Raw genomic sequence first — 24,090 nt, forward strand, 5'->3', positions numbered from 1 at the left:
TGTTGCCATGCCCTATATAGTCATCACTTATAGTCACTCATACAACAAGGTTAGCTATTAGGTTGGCCAACTGGAAAAAATCGATGAAATTTCGCTCAGTTTGAGGGGCCTCGAAATATTTGTTTTTCGTCAGAATTATTTTGTTATTTTCAAACTGAATGTAAATCTGTAACAAGGCCTCCTTGTAACAACTAAAACTATGTTCTCCTCCTCCTTATTTAATGAGATGAGGCAGAGTTTTGCCTCCGTTTGACACAAAACTGAACGTATAAGAAAATTAAGGAATCGGCTTAAATCGTATTACTTTACTTAGCACAGTGGTAGGGTTTGGTTGTCCTCACTTTAGTGGCTACGGTTCAAATCCCAGTCATACTATTTATTACTGCTAATTATACTGTGCCTCGTTAACCTCAACCGCCTCTCGATTCATTTTTCTCGTTCACCCTGCCAGGAAACCCATTCGCCTCCAAATCTTTTCCTCTCCATGTGTGAAAGAAAAAACAATTTGCATGCCTTACTCTCCTTCTCCCTCCAGCGGTCCCACCTCCTCCCCGTGTGAAAAAAATTTGCATGCATGACTCTCCTCGCTTGCATGCTCGTCCAATCTCCTCCTGCCGAAACACAAAACCGTTCTGATAAGCAATATCTCCACCCATCCCGCCATAATTTCCTCCAACAAAAATATGCCTACCTAGCTGTTACGTTAATCATGCAACATATCTTATGTAGGTGTGGCATTGCTCGCTATAAATAATGTGCCTCCCACGGCATTTGGAAGAACGCTCATGTTCATCGCCTTTATCTCCACCCCCTCTGTTGGGGATATGACCTCACAATATAACCTGCCCTGAAAGGGCCAAGTTAAGTCATTGGCGACTCTTAGAGTTAGGCCTCAGATGGGCCAGGACGATCAAGATACAAACCCAGAAGGACAGCTCACAAGATGGGCCGGCTTAGAGGCTGAAGCCAGGAGGCGGCAGGCGGCCCGGAGGTGTAAGACACCATACAGTGTCTTGTCATAGAACGCAAGGCGAATTAGAGTTAGGCTCAGTCACGGTTCGAGACCCGACCCGGACTCTTGTAAGCTGGAGCCCTCGACATGTATATAAAGGCGAATCCCTGGCACAGAATAGGGCCAGTTACAATTATTCGATAGCTAGGTCTAGCAGATCCGCTCCCTTGTAATCGATACTCAAGAAATAAGCAAAAAAGCAAGAGTAGGGTTTTACCTCCACCGCGAGGGGATGAACCTGGGTAAACCAGTGTCTCTCATCCCGCTCAACCCCAACAAGATAATCACCTAGTTGCGATGGCCTCACGACTAAGTCCTCCCACTAGGACATCTGTCGTGACAAAATCATGATAGTTGGCACCCACCGTCGGGCCTGAGCATGGTGGTTTCAAGTTCTTGAAGAGCTCTTTCCGAGGGAAAGGAATACGCCATTGGCAGGATGACCAATAGTCGCCGAGGCAAGCTCTACATCAATGACGCTGGCTGGGGCCCCGAGGCCCACTCGATCGAGTATAGGTACTGGGTCCCCTTTGGCAGAATACATGTCTTCATCAACAAGATCGATGGATCTGAGCCTGAGCCGGACGAATGCACCGACATCGTCGAGCCGGCTCGGCGTCCGCAACCTGCCCAGATCCAAGCCGGTCGGAAACATGTCTTCATGGCCTTCACGCAAGGGGTGGAACTTGCAAAGAATTCCGCATCTAGAGGAGAGACTCTCGTCTATTCAGGTGATGAGTCCTTGATTGGAGGGATGGAGTCAATCTACCAACTTCAAAATGGCGGGCTTGGTGTTCCGATGGTGATAGTATTCTGAAACCCTATGAGCCACCGTGCCGAGCCGCCATCTTCATGGTAGTCACGGGGTAGCATGGCGGTTGGAGCAAGAACAACAATGGGCCCCTCAGGGTCTAGCTCAGTCAGGCCTGCAGCTCAAGTCTTATCTGAGTTGATGGATGCTTTGGCAACCTTGATCGGGACTGAGGTCACAACAGAGAACCAAGCGGAGTGTAATACAGAGAGCGCGAAGCTTAGGGAGCATATGACCAAGGCCCAGGAAGATATGAATCTTGAAAACGCCCGGATGGGAACAGTACAGGCTCAGACTAATGCTGAGTCAGAGCGCCTGAAGGCAGAGGCTTGGCATTTAAGTCTGGATCAAAATGCCTCCAATGCAGTCTTCCGAAGGAGGCATCAGTCCCATTTGCCCTTAAATTATGAACCCATGACCTTGTTCAACAAGGCATACTTGGTTTGCCTCCTAGCCTCCACCTCCTCCTAGCGCCGGTGGCCACTCCCTTGCACCAGCGGCCACTCCGGCCCCGGTGGCCACCCCCTCTACTGGTTGCTACTTTGGCTCTAGCAGCCACCCCACCTTCGCTCTACTATCCATCATCATGGGGCCAATGAAGCTCAACTTCGACCGGGTCAAAAATTTGGAAAGTGAGATGAGAAGGAAGTTTGGGCACCCAGTGGTCTTCTCTCTAGGCTTTCGCAAGAGAGAATTCACTTTGGTGGATTCTATTGTTCGTTCAACGTTCAAGCTTGATTACCACACGGTTAGTGTTGCTCTCCAATCTTGCTTTGGTGGATATCCACAAGGCTTCCGTGTTATTTGGTTAGAGGACCACACTTTTCAATTCTCGATTGCTTCCAAACAAGTTGGGTTTGAGATCTATAATGTGTGCCGTGTCCCTGAGATTGATTTTGAGTTCATTTTGAGCCTTTGGTGAGATGGTGACCCTAATTGGCAACGTGAAGAAGCCTTGTTTTACAAGGAAGAAGAAAATTCTTGGATCCTATTTGGCCATAATGGTCGTCCGGTGAACCCTGCTGCTGGCGATCACCGTCCCCAGCTGCTCCAGGCTAACGGTGACATCTCAGTCTTCACTAGGCTTTCAATGCCCCATAACTCCCAGAGCAATCCTAGGGTGGCTGTTAATCCTCCTTCAAATGACATGATTACCTCCAATAATTCACCAGCGGGTGAAAATGGTAGCGGGTCACATCATCACAACAAATGTTTTCATGCATGAAACCAGTTGGACCATGTAGCCAAAGTGTGTGATGCGCCGCGCCTCTCTGGGCTTTGGCCTTTCCTACACTTAAAAACCTTTCCTGGGCTACCTGAGATAGCTTGGGCTGATGGGGTGGTGGATGACTGATTCCGTGGGATCAGGCCTGCTCCCCCAGTCAAAGTTGCCTCTTCTTTCAGCTAGCTAATTAAGGACCTATTTACTAATTTTCACCCCGTCCGCTCCCTGTCTCCTTGCCTTCTGCTCTCGTCATTGTTCCTACTGCACAAACAGCTCTGCCTTGCAACTCCACCTCTACTCCACTCATGGCGAACATTCTAATAGATCCCCGGCCCTTCGTGCCACCAGGTTTTCAGATTCAGCACATTGAAGGAAGAAATGATGTGTAGCGCGTGGTGCTTCCTCACCGCGCTCGTCACCATGAGGACTGGGCTATTGTGACCATCAATCTTCTGCCTGACGAGGTATTTTTCCAAAACATTCCGAAAGTTTTTGAGTAATTCCTAGTATCTGTTCATGCTCAGGTGCATCAGGTTCAAGAGTGTCCGTTTGTTGAAGCTTACATGCGATCTATGAGGGTGAGGGACAAAGATAGACTGATTAGGGACAGTCCGCATGCCTTTGGTGACATTTTCCTTTCGTTTAGCAAACATAATGAAGGGGTGAATTGGAGAGACACTTATTTCAATAGGGATCTTTGGTTATTGCTTACTAGTGTGCCATTTGATTTCTGGACCACCAAAGATCTGACACACGTGATTAGCAAGTTTGGGAGATTGATGATGTGGGAAAAATATGAGACAAGGAAAGGAGTTGTTTTGTTCAATGCCAAGGTGACATACCTCATTAGCATCCCCAATAGTCTAAGATGGGGTGAGGGTGAAGATTTTTAGCACGATACCTAGTATTCTACAGTGGAAGTGCTGCTGGAACAGATGCTTGGAGGGGGACCTGCTGATGAGGACCCTTTTCCCCCTCTCGGTGTTGATTCCCACCCCTTGCTTGAGAATGTTGACAATCAACCAGGTTTTGATCCAGAGATCAATCAGGCAGACAATGATATAGAAGATGAGGATGAATGCTATGTTTGGGGCCATTGGGCTATGCCCCAACAGGAGGACCATGAGGTTTTGTAGCCACAATCTAGGAAGAATTTGTTGTAGACAATGAAGAGATAATTGGTAATGGAAACAATTTATCTTCTATCATCTCTATGTCAAATGGAATTTCTGTGAATAACTTAGAGGACCCAGTGCTTTTTCATGCTCCTGTTCTTTCTTTGCCTGCACCTCAGGCCCCACCATCCCCTATTGGACTTGGGATGGGCCTTTTGAACATCATGAATGCATATCAGGAGGGGGATCATGAACTTGTTGAACAGTTTGTTCCTCAAAACAATGCGGCTGGTGTTGTTGCTAAGCTAGAGCAACATACTGTGGGGTAGAGAACCAAATTGACATGTTGAATATTAAGTCTGATTCAAGCAAGGAAAGGGAGGTAGGCAATGTTGTAGCCTCTCATATGCATGTTCCAACTGAAGTTTCTGTTGCTACAGAAGCACAAGACTCGGCTCCTGCAGAAAAAGATGTTGTAGAGAAAGATGAGCAGATCACTCTATCTGATCCTTTACCTATCTCTGAGAAACAAGGTGACAGTAGTCAGCAATCCTATTCAAAATTCCTCAATGAGCATATTTTCAAGAAAGATAATGTGAATAACTTACTTGAATTTAAAAGGATACAATTTTTAGCTCACTCTTCAAATTTGAGAACGGTTACAAAAGAGGAGTTGCTCATATGGAGGGATAATTTTGGTTCAAAACCCACCGCACAAGTTAAGCACACTATTGTTCAGGTACCTGACAGCTGGTTCGATTTCATTGTTCATCTATTAATGTCACCTGACAGATTTGACTGGGTTATGCATATGTGAAAATCTCCTCTGTGGCACTTACAAGCAAAAGTTGATGTCAGCAAGGAGAAATTTAGTTTTTATATTCCTGACAAGTGTTTGGCTGCTCTGGCTCTTTTGTGTAAAGAAACTGTTTGGACTGGAGACCAAGAAAAAGAGAACATGGGAGATGCAGCTAACCAAGAAGTGATGAACCCTGAAACAAATTTGTTGCTGCCTTTTGGCTCTGCCAACACAAGGAAAAGAAGGGGTGGGAAAACACCTCCTCTGGAAACTGAGGTAAGAAGAAGTGAAAGGATGAAGAAATACAATAATGGGTTTAAAATAAATTCTTGCTCCTCCTCCAAATGTTTGCCTTACAATGCTTTGCCACCTATTATTCAGAGAACCATAGTAAAAAATCTCACACAATCTTTTTGCAAGGTGGTTGATGCTGAGATTGAAGAAAAGCTGTCAAAAAGGTAGAAGAAAAAGGATAAGGAGGACTTGTTGGTGGTGGCCACTGACAAGGAGAAATATAAGGATACAAATGTTTCCCCATGAAGCACTGCCACTACTACTTGCAAGAAGACCTAGCTATGGATAGGTCTAAGTTTAGAGTTCCTTTGGCTTGTAATAATTATCTTATCAATCATGTAAACCTTGTGGGACAACTTTTGGAGTCTGTTATGTATGAGACAAGCATGTATGACTCCATTAATCCTGACACTTCTTCAGTCAATGTTTATACAGGCAAGATGTGGTTCTTGTTTGCTGTCAGTTTCCTACCTTCCGTGATTAAATGAGTAGAAACAGAAATTGGAATATCCTAAATTGGAATAGAGGAATTAATGATCAGAGAAAGTGGGATGCTCTTAAACAAAAAATTGAGGAAAGCTCAGCTTCCATTGTGTGCTTGCAAGAGATCAAGAGATAACATTTTGACCATGCTTACTTAAGAAAATTATGTCCAGCTATATGTAACAAGTTTGCTTTCCTACCTTTAATTGTAGCTTCTGGAGGGCTCCTTGTGCTTTGGAATGGTTCACTTTTTGAGGGAGAGCTTATTTTTAAGAAAAAATTCTCATTGTCCATTCAGTTTAGAAGCAATATTTCCGATCAAAGTTGGGTTTTGACAAATATATATGGCCCATGTGTGCATGAGGATAAGATTGAGTTTATTCATTGGTTTGCAAATATTCACATGCCACCTGAAGTAGACTGTATTATTATGGGGGATTTTATCTTTATTAGAAGCCCCACAGAGAGAAACAGAGCAGGGGGAGATGTCAATGAGATGCTTCTTTTCAACGAGGCCATCGGTAAACTAGGGCTGGTTGAACTTCCACTCAAAGGCAGACAATTTAGTTGGTCAAACATGTATCAAAGCTCTCTTTTGGAAAAGCTTGCCACATCCCTAGTTCTGGTAATACCTAGTGCTAGCATCTGGTGTTGCATCATGTTTACTTTTCATAGAAAGTTGAAATGGGGATGACAGAACCCCCAACACCCCCTGAAACCAACTAGGGTTTACTAAAATTATTTTTAATGAACCTGAAATGCCCTTATTAAATGTTCATCATCTTTTCCTTGGTCTAGAACCTCTGAAAAAATGGGAATACCGTGCGTGAGGGTGAGGTTCTAGACCAAGGCAAAGATGATGAACATTTTATAAGGGTATCAGGTTCATTGAAAATAATTTTAGTAAACCCTAGTTGGTTTCAGGGGGGTGCTGGGGGTTCTGTCATCCCCATTTCAACTTCCTGTGAAAAGTAAACATGATGCAACACCAGATGCTAGCACTAGGTATTACCAGAACTAGGGATGTGACAAAGCTAGACTGGGTTTTTTACATCTGCATCCTAGCTCACTTCTTACCCTGACTCTATTGCTCTACCTCTTGCCAGACTAGTTTCTGACCACCCGGCCTGTATGATCAAAATTGGTACTACCATTCGCAAGTCAAACATTTTCAGGTATGAGAACTATTGTCTCTAGCATAGTTGTTTCAAATAAATGGTGGCAAATGCTTGGAATATTCCTGTTGGTCACTCTGATAAGATGATTACTACAAAGTTTAAAATTTTGAGGAGAGCAATTAAATTGTGGGCTAAACAATTGTTTGGTCTTAGAAAACAAATTGCCACCCTGAATGATTGGATTGGGATCTTTGATTTCTGGGAGGAGTTCAGAGAGTTAAGTATTTGGGAATGGAATTGTAGATCCATCCTTAAGGAGGAGTTACTTGTTGCTCTTAAAAACCAAAGGATCTATTGGAAACAAAGAGGGAAAATCAAGGGAGTCAAATTTGGAGATGAAAATACAAAAAAATTCCACACCAAGGCTTCCACTAACCATAGGCACAACCATATTGCTATTCTTAAAAATGATGACCAAGTGGAAATAACTGATCATGATGGAAAGGCTGCAATACTATGGACTGCTTTTAAACAAAGATTGGGAATGACAGAAGAGACCACTATGCACTTTGATCTTCAAGACCTATTGCAGCAGAAGCATGACCCTACCATCTTTGTCAACCTGGAAGCCCCTTTCACTGACCAAGAGATTAATGATGTAGTAAAGGAACTGCCCAATGATAAATCTCCTGGCCCTGATGGTTTCAATAATGAATTCAATAAAGCATGCTGGGACATCATTGGTCCTGATGTCAGACAGCTGGTCCATGACTTTCATGCAGGCACCATCAAAATAGAAAGCATTAATTCCTCTTATATTACTCTCATCCCAAAGGTGGGGTGGCCCTTATCTCCCAATGATTTCATGCCTATTTCTCTATTGAATAGATGTTTAAAGATCATCACCAAGCTTTTGGCAAACAGACTTCAAAAAATTATTCTGAAGATTGTTCACATTAACCAATATGGTTTTCTGAAAGACAGAGCTAGTCAAAACTGTTTGGGATGGCCACATGAATCCCTCCATTAGTGTTATACGTCTCAAGAACAAGTGGTGGTGCTGAAGTTGGATTTTGAAGAGGCATTTGATAAAATAGAACATCAAGAAATTTTGGAGATTCTTAAGGCCAAAGATTTTGGTAACAAATTGATTCAATGCATGGAAATGATGTTTAAATCTACTTGATCCTCTGTATTATTAAATGGGGTTACATGGAAGATGTTTTATTGCTTGATAGGAGTTAGACAAGGTGATCCCCTATCCCCCCTCCTTTTTGTCTTGGCAGCTGATCCACTTCAGTCCATCCTCAACAAGGCCGTGAGTAGAAATTTGGTCTCTTCACATTTAATAGTAAACAACTGTCTTGATTTCCCTATGGTGCAATATGCATATGACACCTTGGTTATCATGAAGGCAGACCCAGTCCATCTGTTTAATCTTAAGGCTATACTCAATACTTTTTCTGCTGCCACAAGACTCAAAGTGAATTATCTCAAGTCTAATCTAATCCCCATCAATTTATCAAAATAAAGAGCTACCATTATTATTCATACTCTGGGATGCAAAAGAGGTTTCATCCTACTCACTTACATTAGGCACCCACTTGGATTGACTAAACCGTCAGTGGAGCAATGTCTGCCTCTGGTACAAAGAATTGCTACAAAGTTGCTAGGGATGTGAAATTTTATGGCCCAAGCTGGGAGATTGCTTTTGGTTAAATCTATAATGGCATCTCTTCCAATCTTTTTTATGTGTTGCTTGGATATACCAGAGACCATCAAAAAAGAAATTGCTAAATACCTCAGGCATTGTCTCTGGAGAGGATCACACATGGAAGACCATACACCAGCAATGGTTGCTTGGAGTGTGGTTTGAAGACCAAAAAATCAAGGGGGCTCAGGTATTTGTAATCTGAATGTTCAAAACAATGCTCTCCTTCTGGAAAAATTTACACAAATTCTTCAACAAACACAACATCATGGGTTAACTTGATCTGGGAAACTTACTACAGTAATGGCATGCTGCCAGGTCAGACATTGGTAGGATCTTTCTAGTGGAAAGCAATTTTGAAGCTGCTTGATGCATTTAAATCAATGGCCATCTGCAATATTAGGGATGGGAAATCTGCCCTCTTTTGGAATGATCAATGGCAACCCACATGCATGTCTCAAAGCTTCCCCACTTGTTCTCATTCACAAATAATACATATTTATTAGTACAGGAGGCAATCAACCCGGAATATTTGGAAGATCTATTTCACTTAGCCCTATTTGTTCCTTTGAGGAGTTCCAGAAGCTAGAGATCATTTGTGAGGAGGCTAGGTCATCTGAGTACACAGACTGTAATGACACATGGAGCTACATATGGGGGTCCCCTATTTTCTCCTCCTCCAAAACATACAATTGCATGATTGGTGTCAAAATTGTTCCACCACATTTCCAGTGAGTTTGGAACACATCATGTCAACCCAAGCACAAAGGTTTTCATCTGGATGATGCTTCATGGCAGAGTAAACACTAGAAACTTGCTCATAAGAAAGACTTTTTACCTGGACACTTACCTCTGTGTTGTGCTGGGATGTCACCAGGAAGACTGTATTTCACTTGTTCTGGGGTGCCCTTTTTCTATTAATTCGTGGGACGTTGTCTGCCCTAACATAAATGAAGCCATCTCAGTTCTGCAAGCCATTGAGGATTTGAAGCAGTGTTTGGCCATGCCATTTGCTATGGATATTATCATCTTGGCTGTTTGGGCCATCTGGATCACTAGAAATAATTGGATTTTCCAAGAAATACCACCTTGTTTTCAGAGATGGAAAGACACATTTCAGCTAGAGCTTAAGCTGTAGAAGTTCAGGATGAACAAGAAATACTCCACTTTGTATAATGCTTGGTTGGATATAGTCCTATAATTTTTTCCTTTGCTTTTCTTGTTTTTTACTTTAGTAGTTAGTTCTTTCTTCTCTTTTCTGTTTTCTCTTTTATTTTCTCTTTCTTTTCTTTTCTTCTTTGTGCTGGCTTATATCAAGCCAATAAGACTCTTTGCCCTTTGTGGATTATATTTATAAACATTGTAGTGGGGTTTTGCCCTACTTTCTACAGTCAAAAAAATTGTTCAACACACCAGGGGCAGGGCCGAGCACTCCAGGAGAACCGGATTATACCCCCGTCAACCGCGGAGGCGCCTAGGAATATGGCGACAGCTGAGCCGCATCCGCTAGAGCTGACCTGCAGGGGCCAGACCACGCCTCACCCTTTCGCAACACCGCCAGGTTACTTTTCTAACCTGGTGGATCACATGGTAGCGGCGGCCACACCCGTCTCAACGCGCTCCCTATTATTGGTGAGTCACATATTAAAGTGGAAGCACGGAACGCAATTGAGTTTCTTCAAATGGTGATTGCATAGCCAGAGAAGTATTCATACAGTCAGGATCATGCGCACTCAACTCCCCTCCCGATTCGTAGTTACAGTCAGCATGTTGAGCCGCCTGCGGTCTCCAGCAGTGAGTGACGTTGTAACACAACCCCCAATCTATAGATGGATGCTCATGCAATTGTGAACGAAGCAAGAGCCAGCCATGAGGAGGAGGTGGCTAACCAGGGGGCTTATCAGCCGCCCCTATGATTCCTACAGCCTCAGTAGGTGCAGGGACGAGTACCAGAACCCTTGGAGTCCCGTGCTTAGTACCAGCATTGCGAAATGAGCGCTTACCCAAGGATTTTAAAGGCCCTCGCATGGTGCCCAATTACACAGTGAATCTCCCTCTGAGGGCTTGGATTGAAAGTTACGAGTTGGCCATGCAGATGTTGGGCGTTAATGAAGCAGTATGTGCCAAGTATTTTTACTACGATGTTAGAGGGGGCAGCTCGCACATGGCTGAAGGGTCTTCCCCCAACTCCATCAATACCTGGACGGATCTAAAAGAACGTTTTATCAAGAACTTCCAAGGCATGTGCAAGCAATCGATGACAATTGTGGATTTATAGCACTATGTACAACACGAAGATGAGTCGGCCCATCATTGGGTCTGCCGGGTTGCGACCATCATTCATTCTTCGGATAGCATTGGGGCAGCTCAGGATGTGTTGCTTTTGGAGAAGAGATGTCACTTTCAACAGTTTGTGCGGAAACTTGGGCGGCATAAACGCAATTGCTTAGATATGGGTAACCTGGGCTCATGGATGTACTAACCAGATATTCTGACTCTGATGGTACAAAGGATCAGGGTTCTAATGATGATAAATCCGGCAAGGGCAAGAAAAACAGCAGTGGTAAAGACCAGGAGCAGAACACATCCGGCCATAATGGTAACCATAATGGCCAAGGTAACGGGGGGAAGCGTAAATATCATGATGGCGGGTCGGACTTTTTGGTTAACGCCAATGTTGGACCTAAGAATCAGAGTCGTAATGGTAATGGCAAACCACCTTTCAATGATGGGAGGTCGTAGAATCTTGAGGAAATGTTCAATGGCCCTTGTCCAATGCATAGTTATCCTAACAAGCCATGTCATCAAGCCTGGAAGTACTGTTATATCATGCGGGAGTTTAAAAACTAGAATTTCCAACAGCATCATGGCAATAGTAATGGGCCGCCTGGCGGTTCAGGCCCCGAGTCTCTGGGCTCCGGCTTTGGCGGTGGCGGCTCAAATTCTGGCTATCAGGGTCGGGTAACCATGGTGATCATAACTAGCAATCTAGTCAAGGTCATCAATAGTATAATAACAAAACCGGGTATCAAAGTAATCCTAAGCAGCTTAACAGCGGCCAATATCATGTCTTCACTACAAATACTTGCAAACGCTACCGGAAGGTACAGAAGAGAGCGGTCAACACGGTTGAGCCGGCAGTGCCTCAGTATTTGAGGTGGTCAGAGCAGGCGATCACGTGGACCTGGGTAGATCACCTGCCTTGGGTTTATGGTTCGAGTCATCTGGACCAAGTGGTAGCCCCTCAAGTGAGTGGTAAAAATTTACAAAGGTACTTATGGATGGTGGTAGCAACATTAACATATTGTACTATGATACTTTACGTCGAACGAGTCTAACCGACAAGGACCTCAAGCCATCCTCCATAGTGTTTCATGGAGTGGTGCCTGGCAAGTCGGCTTATCTGTTGGCAAGATATCACCAGAAGTGGCTTTTGGTGATGAGTACAATTATAGAGTAGAGACACTTTGGTTTGAGGTGGTCAATATCAAGAGTCCATATCATGCCCTGTTTGGACTGCCGACTTATGCTAAATTCATGGATCGCCCTTGTTATGTTTATTTGTAGCTTAAGATGCGAGGGCCGCAAGGGACGATCATTGTCCATGGAAATCGCAAACTCACCCTAGAGTGCAAGGAAGAAGATGCGGCTTACGTAGAGTTGGCCTATGCTACGGAGGAACTCAATGATTATAAAGATAATGTTGACCCGGCTGATATGACCCCTCTAAAGAAGCCCACCACTTAGAAGGACCCTTTGCTCAAGTTTAAGTCGGTGAAGGACACACAACAAGTTGATTTTGTCCTTGGTGATTCTTCTCAGTAGTCCACCACTGGGACAGGGATGGATCCTAAATAGGAAAGCGCGCTCATCGAATTCACCCATGAGAATTGGGACATCTTTCCATGGAAACCCTCCGACATGCCAGGTGTACCAAGAGAATTCGCTGAGCATCGTCTTAATGTGGATAATAAGATGGAACCTGTTCGACAGTTCCTCCATCGTTTTAACGAGGAGAGGCACAAGGATATTGGAGAAGAAGTGGCCCGGCTCCTAGCTGCCGGATTCATCATTCAAGTTTTTCACCCTCAGTGGCTGGCTAACCCTATGCTTGTGCTTAAGAAGAATGACACTTGGCGTATGTGTGAGGATTACATAGATCTAAACAAGGCTTGCCCAACTGATCCTTTTGCTCTACACCATATTGACCAGATTCTAGATGCCACGACGTGTTGCGAGAGTTTTTGTTTTCTGGATGCTTATTCTAGTTATCATCAGATCAAGATGGCAGTGGAAGACGAGGAAAAGGCAGCCTTCATCACCCCTTTGGGGCTTTCTATGATGTGTCTATGCCTTTTGGGCTCAAGAGTGCTCAGGCGACTTACCAGCGTTGTGTTTACAATTGCTTTCATAAGCAGATTGGACGCAACGTTCATGCTTATGTGGATGACATTGTGGTTAAGTCAAAGAAGAAAGAAACCTTGCTTGATGATCTGAAGGAGACCTTTGACAATCTCTGGGTGTACAATATGATGCTTAACCCGGTCAAGCGTGTTTCTGGTGTGTTAGCTGGCAAGTTACTAGGTGTTCTATTCTCAGAACGGGTCATCGGGGCTAACTCGGAAAAGATTGAGGGTATTACCTCTCTTTCTAAACCAGCGTGTATCAATGACGTTCAATGCTTGGCGGGGCGTATTGCCACCCTGAGCCGGTTTATAAGACAACTTGGTGAGAAGGCGATTCCCTTGTACCAGATGATGAAGAAGACTGATCACTTCGTCTGGAGCAATGCTGCTAATGAAGCGTTTAAGGCGCTTCGGAAATAGTTGGCTGAGCCACCCATCTTAGCCGCCCCAATATACAAAGAGCCGTTGCTCCTATACGTGGCGGCTAATAATAAAGCCGTCGGTGTGGCAGTTGTCGTGGAGCGCAAGGAGGCAGGCAAAGAGTCTAGTCGAACAGCCGACTTATTATGTGAGTGAAGTCCTCATGGAGTCCAATTAAAGATACCCACATTGGCAGAAGGTGGTGCTTTATGTCGGATTTCGGGTTCCGGCAGACCCTTGAGGTTCGAACACTAGGGTGCGCGCGGAGATTTCGCCTCCTACCTACCTGCTCCCCTCCGCCTCCCTAAGAACTAAGCAATGGAAAGAACAACACGAATGACACAGGGTTTATACTGGTTCGGGCCACCATTGTGGTGTAATACCCTACTCCAGTGTGGTGGTGGATTGCCTCTTGGGCCGATGATGATGAACAATACAAGGAAGAACAGCCTCGCAAGGGTCTGCTCTTGGCTGGGGCGATGAACTGCTGGGAGGAGTTCAGTCACCCTTCTCTCTCTCTTTCTTTCCCTTTCTCGTCCTTTTCCTCTTTCCCCCCTTCGTCCTCCGTCCTTCGTTCCTCTCTCTTTTTTCCCTTTCTGTGGGTGGTTGGTCCTATTTATAGAGGCCCTGGTCCTCTTCCCAAATATCGAGCGGGAAGGGAGCCAACAATGATGGGCTAATTTGAAGGGGGACAACTAGTACCAGCTATCCTGACAAAAGTAGTCTTCGCCTGCACAAAGCTCTGGTGGTGACACCGTCTTGGGCTCCACAATGACCTCCATCTTGCAGTCCTCCTGGTCTTGGTCTTGTTGCATCGAAATGGCAACCTTTGCCTGATGCCTCGGTACTCCACGGCTGCGCTTGCTCCCTTTGCATCAAAGAGGAAAGGAGGACGCTGCGCGGGCTGGCGCCCGCCTGGCGCCTTTGGTCGTCATGGCTTGCGTCACGGGCACCTCGTGAGGTACCCCGCCTTGATCTCTCCGCCTCCTCGCGAGCCAGCCTGATGAGGCTGTGCCTGAGGAAGCTTCGCATTGTCCGCCCCGCGAGGCTCGGCCCTTCGCGAGGGTCTTGGGTCTGTGTTGGTGAAGATGGGCCGTGATGGGCCCCCCTTTGAGCCATGCCACAGGCCGCAGGCAGGCAAGTATGGGGACGGGGCCCCCGTTCCCAGAACGCTGACAGTAGCCCCCGGGCCCAAGGCGTGCCCGGACTTGGCCGTGCAGGGAGGCGGAAGGGCAAGAGCGAAGTGCCGCGGGCCCTAACAGCCTGCGGCCTTGGGCGCCGCGTCGCGGTTGATTGGACGTGGGCGTCTCCACTTCCCCATGGCGCCTCGGCAACTGCACGGATTGGACAAGTCCCTGCATGCAAAGCGGGTCATGATTACCTGCGATCGTGGAGGTCGACGGTTGGCCTTCGCTGGCCATAAGTACGGAACGACGCGCGCCCTTCCAGTTCATCCCCCCTTGCTTCTCCTTCTTCTTCATGGCCCAGTCGAGGAGGTTCTCGGCCGCAGAGAAGGGGAAGGCTCACCAGGTTGAGCCTGCCTATCCCCCGCCCAAGCACGGCCGAGGGCGCCCTCGCAAACATCCTGTGGCCACCACGGCAACTCCCCGCGGCCATGGAGACGATTTCCAGCGCGGCAACGGGTGGATCGCCGCGGCCGGGGGGTGCGCTTCGGTCGCGTGTCCCCCTAGGCTGCGCTTTCGCGCTACGGAGGTGCTACCGGAGTTCGTCGTGTGGTCGGCGGAGCCGACTAGCACCCGGCTTCCGCTTCCTCGCTTCCTCCTCAGCGAGCTCCCGGCCGGCGCTCCGGGCGGCCTCTGGCTTCAGGCCGACGACTGCTGCAGCCGGGCCTCATGGGCTTCACTGGAGGTCTCCGCAGCCGGGAGCCTGGCCCTGGCCCGCGGTTGGCAGAAGTTTGCCCGCGCGCGTGGCCTGAGTCGTCGTTGCACCCTGCACTTCAAGTTTGACGGTGATGCCACCCTCTACGTGAGGGTGTTTGGGGAAGATGGTCACCGCGCAGGGTGCTGCCCCGAGGACGACGACCGCGGCCGGGAGCCTAGCTCCGGCGACGATGGAGAAGACAGCACTCTCGTGACTGGCAGCGCTCAGGGTTCCCCAAGCTTCTCCGGTTCTTCTTCAGGCAGCGACTCTTCCAGCGGTGGCCGCGGTCAGCCTCCACGCCATCGCATCTGCTTGGGGGGTGGTAGTGTGTCCGCTCGCCATCGTGCCCCGGTGAAGCACGAGAGGGAGTCTGCCTGAGCCCTGGAGGCAGCTCGAGTCTTCCCCGCAGGCCGGTGTGAGGCGAGCTGTGCCTGATCTGTTCTTTCTTTTCCTTTTTTCCTGCGTAAAAAAGACAGTAGTGTGGAGCCCCGCGGGGGCGTGTTTGGGTTATTGCTGTTAATCATCGTTTTGCTTCCGTTATCGTGCCTTTCGGCAACGTGCCCGCGTGTGGATAGTTCCCGGCCCCAGCCGTGGGGGGCGACAGACCCAGGCCCTGTGTTCGTGTCGCAATACCCGTGGGGCACGGACTGGAGGGGTGCTCCTGTAATGGACCCAGGTCGCGAACCCTTTGAATGACTAGGACGGGAACACTCGCGAGGGCGCTCGGCAGCTCCCCCCCTCGCGAGGCCTTGCATAAGAGAAATCGAGGCAGGAGAGTGAAAAGTCGAAGAACCACAAGCCAAAGACGGCAACAACTTCAATAAAACTTCGAATGAGAAGGAACAAGCCAACTGCGGAAAGCAAATGAAAAGCCGCGTCCGGCACCTAATCTAGTCTTCGACGTCTTCTCACCAGCGCGGAGCTAAGTGCTGCCACTGGGCGTGGGAGGGAGCCCCAGGGCCTGAGGCCGGCGCTCCTGAGACTCCGGGGTGTGTACAGCCCCAACTCATTATTACGTGAGAGTGTCACGGGCGGCGAGCTTCACAGGCGTTGGCCTTCTTCACATGCTCCGGGCCTTTTCCAAAACGCGACAGCTTCACAGGCATTCGCCTTCTTCACAGGCTCTGGGCCTTTTCCAAAACGCGATAGCTTCACAGGCATTCGCCTTTTTCACAGGCTCTGGGCCTTTTCGAAAATGCGACAGCTTCACAGGCATTCACCTTCTTCACAGGATCTGGGCCTTTTCCAAAACGCGATAGCTTCATAGGCATTCGCCTTCTTCACAGGCTCTGGGCCTTTTCCAAAACACGACAGCTTCACATTTGGTTAGATGCCGGTGCTCTACGTCCTCGGGTCCCGGCCCTCGAGCTGGTCTCAGCCGTTGCTGGTATGCCAGGTCGCGATGCCGTGGACAAGGCCAGAGGGTGAGGGCTGGAGAGCCAGTAAGAGCCCTGAGTCGCGATGCTCAGGTACCCCCCCTTTAACGTGCAAGCAGTCGGCATGGAGAAGAAGAGGTGCCATGGGCCGGCATAAAATAATCAAGCATGGCGGGTATGACACATAACTGGAAATAACTGCAAATGACATACACGCCGCTGGGTCTGGCCCGAGCGACTTGGGGATCATGCAGCCCGAGGGGCGCCCCCAACAAGGTAGGCTAACAACATGAAATAAAAGAGATACATGCCGCAGGGACGGACCCACGCGGCCTGGGAATAATGCAGACCTGGGGGGTGCTCCCAGCTGGAAGTGAAACTTGGAAGATGTCACCTGATGACGTTGAGGACGAAGGGGTGTTGGTGTAGCAGACTCGGTGGGCTGTGAAAGCCGATCCTCACGAGCCCCCAGGCCCAGGGGCCTAAGGAGGCTCCGGGGCGCTGGTGGCTCCCTGCGGGCCATCTCCATCTCCGCCAGGGCTGCGGAACGCCTGGCCTCTTGTGCCTCCATGATGCCCATCATGAGGCGCTGGTACGTGACAGCCGCGTTCGGCAAGCCATAAGGCATGCGAACGCAGCTGTGGGGTGGACCTCCGCAGCGCCCCACTTGCGAGGGCCAAAGGTGCTCCAGAGAGGCGACTCGATTGAGCCCTAGTATGTCAATGCAGACGCGCAGCCCATCATCCTCGCCTGGATGGGGAGCCACTGCTGGTAGACGGCGGCCGCCTTTCATGACCCTTGACTCCTGTAGCTCCTGAATGGCCTTGCTAACGAACTCCTGAGGGTCTGGCTCTCCTTGCCTTAATCCTTCTTGAGGGAAACGTGCTTCGAAGCACGCCTCCATGTGGTGCCCAAGCACCTCCCTCGTGACCCTAGCCAGGTCGGTGGCCCTCCAGGGGAGAGCCCCCGAGCCCTGCCTGAGGAGGGCGCCGGGCGCGCTTTCCTATGTGACGGAAGGAGGCCCTCCTGGGCAGGCACGGGCCCAGAGGGGCCTGCCTCCTGAGGGGTCGGGCCAGACAATGTTTTCTTCTTCTTGGGGGCGGTCTCGGGAAGCCTCCTGCTTCCGCGATCCGGGTCTTCCAGTGACGCGGCCTGAAAGGCTCGTTCCAGGGAACACACCGCGTCCTTCTCTTCACAGGGCACCGTGATGACTCCGCCACTTCCTGGCATCTTGAGGACGTTGTAGCTGTGGTGAGTTACGACCATGAACTTGGCCAGCGCCGGGTACCCAAGTATGGCGTTGTACGGCAGGCGAATGTGAGCGACGTCGAAGTCGATGTGCTCGGTGCAGTAGTTGTCGCGTGCCCCGAAGGTGACAGGGAGGCGGACCTGCCCAATCGGGACCGTGGAGCCATCGGTGATTCCGGAGAAGGGCTTGGTTGGCTGAAGCTGGTTGTAGGGCACTTGGAGATTGTTGAATGTTTCCACGGACAGGACGTTGAGCCCTGCCCCGTCATCGATGAGGGTCCTGGTGACCACCACGTTCCTGATGATCGGGGAACAAAGCATCGGGAGGACTCCGGCTGTAGCCGCACACTTGAACTGATCTGCTGAGCTGAACGTGATGGCGCACGCCGACCACCTGAGAGGGCGCGTGGCTTCAATCCCGGGGAGGACTGCATTCTCTTCGCGGGCGAACTGCTTGAAGATGCATTGAGAGGCCGGGGCCTGAGCCCCGCCCAGGATGCAGGCGATCGCGCGCGGCTCCTGGAAGCCCCCAGCCCCCTCGTCTTGGTGGCGGTCCTTATTTCTCCTTGGCTGCGGCGGCAGCGGAGGGAGGCCTGCGTTGCCATGTGGGCGATCCTCGCGAGGCTGATCCCTCCAGTCTCCCTCGCGAGGCGGGTCTTGCCAGCGATCCTCGCGAGGTTGATCGCGCCACCCTTGGCGCGGGCCACGGTCTTCCCAGCGTCCTGCGTTCCTTCCTCCTCCTCGACCGTAGCCCCGGTCACCACGGTCGGGGCGACGGCCGATCCTTCCTTCTCACACGGCTCGGAGCTCTTGACATTCGTTGGTGTTGTGGGTGTGGAGGTCGTGGTACACACAGTACCGGCTGCCTTTGGAAGGTTCGGGCTGATCTCTTCCCTGCTTGGTGTCTGGTTCTGCCGCTAGCACGACAACCCCCTTGCGCTTCACGTCCTTGGCCTTGGGCTTCTTCTCTTCTGGGTCTGCGGCAGGCAGCTCGAGGAGGGAGAGACACCCTTCCTCAGCCCTGGCGCACTTGGTCGCCAAGTTGAACATCTCCAAGGAAGTGCACAGGTCTTCATGCATCGCCAGCTCCTCCTTCATCTTGACGTCGTGCACGCCGTCGGAAAAGGCTGAGATGATGGCCTCCTCAGTCACCTTGGGAATCTTGAGGCATGCCTTGTTGAAGCGCTGGATGTACTTCTGTAGGGTCTCCCCGGGTTATTGCTTGATGCGGCGCATGTCGCTCACAGCGGGTGGCCGGTCGCGAGTACCTTGGAAGTTGGCGATGAAGCGGGTGCGCATCTCGTCCCAGGAGGAGATCGTGCCTGGAGCCAGGTTCAGGAGCCAGGTGCGGGCCCCGTCCTTGAGCGCCATGGGAAACCAGTTCGCCATGACCTTCTTGTCTCCGTTGGCAGCTTCGATGCCCAGCTCGTAGAGCTGGAGGAACTCCGCAGGGTCAGCCGTGCCGTCGTAACGAGGAGGCAGGTCCGGCTTGAACTTGTCGGGCCACACGACGCTGCGTAGCTCGATGGTGAAGGCATGGCAGCCTGTTGTGGCCATGGGAGGCCTTGGGTGACGGAGAGCTTGGTCTTGCATGTCCCCACGCGCTGCGGCTGGGTCTTGACATGCGGGAGCAGGAGCATGGTCGCGATGTGCTGGAGCAGGGAGCGCCCGGGCAGCTTCTTGCGGGCGAGGGACTTCTTGGCAGCTCTGCTCTTGTCGCGCTGGCACCTGACGGAGCGGGTTCCGCCCAGGGGCCGTGCGGCTTGGAGCCATGGCGCCTTCTTGTGGAGGAGGCGGCCGGGGCGCCGCCGGAGCTTCGTCGCCCGCGCGGGGCAGGGTGCGGTGCACCGGAGCGGACGGCACAGGAGAGCCCCCTGCGGCACGAACGAGCTCGGCGACGCGGTCGAGCCATTCTTTGTAGACGTCGTCGATGGGACGGTAGCGCAGGAGCTCGTTTGCCGCGATGAGCGTAGCTCGAGCCTCCATGGGTGCGCGGAGTGCGCGGGACGAAGAACCAGCTGGGGTGAGCGAGGGAGTAGCGGTGCGGCCGTCTTGCCGCACGGACGGATGCTGGGACGATGCTTGCTGCTCGTCCCCCGCTGGGCCGGTGGCGACGTTGACAGTAGGTGACGGGGAACAGCGAGGACGCCCGCCGACAGGAGCCGTCTGGGAGACACGGGAAGCGAGAGCGGCCCGGCGCTCGGCGCGGGCCCGACGAGCGTCAGACATGGGCGCGATGGTCGGAGGAGAACGGGGTGGTGGAAGACGAATTCCGGCGCACCCCTACCTGGCGCGCCAAATGTCGGATTTTGGGTTCCGGCAGACCCTTGAGGTTCGAACACTGGGGTGCGCGCGGAGATTTCGCCTCCTACCTACCTGCTCCCCTCCGCCTCCCTAAGAACTAAGCAGTGGAAAGAACAACACAAATGACATAGGGTTTATACTGGTTCGGGCCACCGTTGTGGTGTAATACCCTACTCAGTGTGGTGGTGGATTGCCTCTTGGGCCGATGATGATGAACAATACAAGGAAGAACAGCCTCGCGAGGGTCTGCTCTTGGCTGGGGTGATGAACTGCTGGGAGGAGTTCAGTCACCCTTCTCTCTCTCTTTCTTTCCCTTTCTCGTCCTTTTCCTCTCCCCCCCCCCTTCGTCCTCCGTCCTTCGTTCCTCTCTCTTTTTTTCCCTTTCTGTGGGTGGTTGGTCCTATTTATAGAGGCCCTGGTCCTCTTCCCAAATATCGAGCGGGAAGGGAGCCAACAATGGCGGGCTAATTTGAAGGGGGGCAACTAGTACCAGCTATCCTGACAAAAGTAGTCTTCGCCTGCACAAAGCTCTGGTGGTGACGCCGTCTTGGGTTCCACAATGACCTCCATCTTGCAGTCCTCCTGGTCTTGGTCTTGTTGCACCGAAATGGCAACCTTTGCCTGATGCCTCGGTACTCCATGGCTGCGCTTGCTCCCTTTGCATCAAAGAGGAAAGGAGGACGCTGCGCGGGCTGGCGCCCGCCTAGCGCCTTTGGTCGTCATGGCTTGCGTCACAGGCACCTCGTGAGGTACCCCGCCTTGATCTCTCCGCCTCCTCGCGAGCCAGCCTGATGAGGCCGTGCCTGAGGAAGCTCCGCGTCGTCTGCCCCGTGAGGCTCGGCCCCTCGCGAGGGTCTTGGGTCTGTGTTGGTGAAGATGGGCCGTGCTGGGCCCCCCTTTGAGCCACGCCGCAGGCCGCAGGCAGGCAAGTCTGGGGACCCCTGTTCCCAGAACGCCGACACTTTGAGTGTTCATGGTCGGCCGCAAACTTAAGTATTATTTCCTCGGACATCCAATTATGGCGGCCAGTTCTTCTCCACTTGGCGACATAATTCAAAACAGAGAAGCTACAAGCTGGGTTGCTAAGTGGGCAATTGAGCTTGGGCCGCATCATTTGAATATGTGTCGAGAACAGTCATTAAGTCTCAAGCTTTGGTGGATTTTATAAATGATTGGACAGAGCTGCAAACACCTGAGGAGAAGCCCGACAATACATATTGGACCATACACTTTGATGGGTCCAAGCAATTGGAAGGCTCAGAGGCTGGAGTTATTTTAGAATCTCCATGAGGTGAAAAATTTCTTACATCTTAAGGATCATGTTTCCTTGTACTAAGCATGCATCTGAGTATGAAGCTTTACTCCATGGACTTCGAATGGCTAAGAGATGAATCTAGACAGGGTTAGATATCTGGGCAACTTATGGCGGCTTGGTGACACAACAAGTTTCTGGAAAGTGGGATTCTAAAGACCAGGTTATGGCGGCTTATTGTCGCGCAATGAATAATATTGCTGGTCAATTTAAAGGTTATCCGTTGGATCACATAGACCACCGGAAAAACGAGGCGGCTGATGCATTGTCTCGACTTGGGTCACAACATAAGCTAGTTCCCCCAATGTGTTCCTTGATGTGCTACACAATCCTTCTATTAAATTGCCTTCATATGAAGATCTTGCCATAGCTGATCCGGAGGGACAGTTGGTGGCGGCTTTACGCGCTATTCCTCATTGGACGGTGCCCTATCTGGCTTACCTGACTCGGGGGTGAATTGCTCGAGGATGAAAATCTAGCGGCATAGATCACAAGGCGATTTAAATCCTTGACTATTGTCAATGTTGAGTTACACAGATGTAGTGTGATCGACGTGTTCCAATGTTGTGTTTCCCCTGAAGAAGTTCATGAAATCCTACAAGAAATTCATGCAGGTGCTTGTGGTCATCATGCCGGATCACGATCTTTTGTGGCTAAGGCTATTCATCATGGGTTTTTCTAGTTGACTGCTCATGCTGATGTAGAGGATAATTGTTAGCAAGTTTGATGGATGCCAGAAATTTGAAAGGCAAGATCATGCGCCGGCTCAGGATTTGTGGATGATCCCTATCACTTGGCCCTTTGCGGTCTGGGGGCTTGATATGGCCGGGTCATTCAAGAGGTCTAACGAAAAGAAGACTCACATTTGGTGGCAGTTGATAAATTTACTAAGTGGATTGAAGCAGAGCTAGTTAACAATTGTGAAGCAGCAACTGTTGTTCATGTGGCACCCCGATCAGCATGGAGCAAGGGCCTTTGCACGTCAGCCCAGGATAACACCTGACGCATGACATGTACATGATACAACATTCCAGGTACAAGAATATTCATCAAATACATGTATAAAGTATTACATCATTGATGAACACAATCATCTAGCATAGATCAGGTAGGCAACACATTGACTCTGGCTGGGCTCCACAACTCACGGGACTGTCAAGGTTACGGCCTAGCGCGATGAATCTCTCCTGCAATCTGGCCACGTGCAAGGCCAGGTGAGAACTTTGAATGTACTCGCAAGACAACCAAATACATAACATCCAAACAAATAGATGACAAAGCAAGAACCAAGCGCATGCAACAATCTACATCATAACAGAAACTAAGCATGGCATGATCTTAACAAGGGACATAGATCAAACTAAGCATGGACAACATCATAGAATCTGCTAGCATGGCAATAACATGACATATCAAAACATATATCTTACATGGCAAATAAATAGATGTATCTTGAAGACATGGATTCATGCATGAACTATGCTGAAAATAAACTACTAGTTACCTCTCATGAAGACATATTGTATTAACTTTATGCAACAATCTCTTACTCTGCCACGGCTCCTCTGAGCAAACTCATGACTCATCGTGATCTCATCTCGTGATCATATCCAAAACAAGTCAACTCATGACTCACTGAGATCTCATCTCGTGATCATATCAGAACATCACCGTGACTTCTCACGACTATCTCATAGTCCAAGTCACTGCATTCTTTATAGCACATTATTTATCACATTAGTTATTTCAGGTTTATCCTCCATTTCAACCAAGACCTGATAGTGTGACCTACTACGAACTGTGCCCATGACCGAGGACACAGCTATCGATAGATTTAACACGCACTCTGCAGAGGTTAGCACACTTTACCCACACCACGAAACTCGTGGCCTTGCACTCCCATTCAGGTGGACCAATGGCATTCCAACGAAACCGATCCATTGCCCATGACACTCTCCCGACCACTCCAACCAACTCCCCTTTGGGCTAAGTCCTGGGTGGCACCGATCTGAACCCATGACATCCAACTGCCACCATCGTGGCAAAACATAAACGGTCCCAAATGGGGACATGAGCTCAAAACCAAACATGGGCACACAAGGCTTATGTCTGCCTACCTGATCAGGGTAGCGCGCGCCCATAACCTTCCCTCTTTGGAGGCACCAACGAGAGGCATGTCAATAGATTGCATTAAAGCCCTCCCATAAAGGCAAGTGTGGCTGCACTGGAGAAATTGGATTTGGTGGAATTATGACTCGATACCATCGATGACGGAGGAGGTTTGTTATTATTAAGTCATATTATTATCTTCTCCATCATCATGAGCATATTTAACATGAATGCAACAATGAGCATGCAACATACAAATGCATCAACAAAATACCAAGCTTCTCAAGTGAATAGTTATAGCATATGGGACAAGGCGAAACAAAGCAATAGCATATCAACAATGTAACAAAATTATCATAACATCGATACTACGGGCATGGAACTAAACCACAACAGAGGCATGATATTATCAATAAGTATATCCTAGCTAGCATGGCAAAAGATATCATGAAAGCACAAGCATGCA

The sequence above is a fragment of the Triticum dicoccoides genome, chromosome 2A (assembly GCF_002162155.2).
Source record: "Triticum dicoccoides isolate Atlit2015 ecotype Zavitan chromosome 2A, WEW_v2.0, whole genome shotgun sequence".
Taxonomy (NCBI): Eukaryota; Viridiplantae; Streptophyta; class Magnoliopsida; order Poales; family Poaceae; genus Triticum; species Triticum dicoccoides.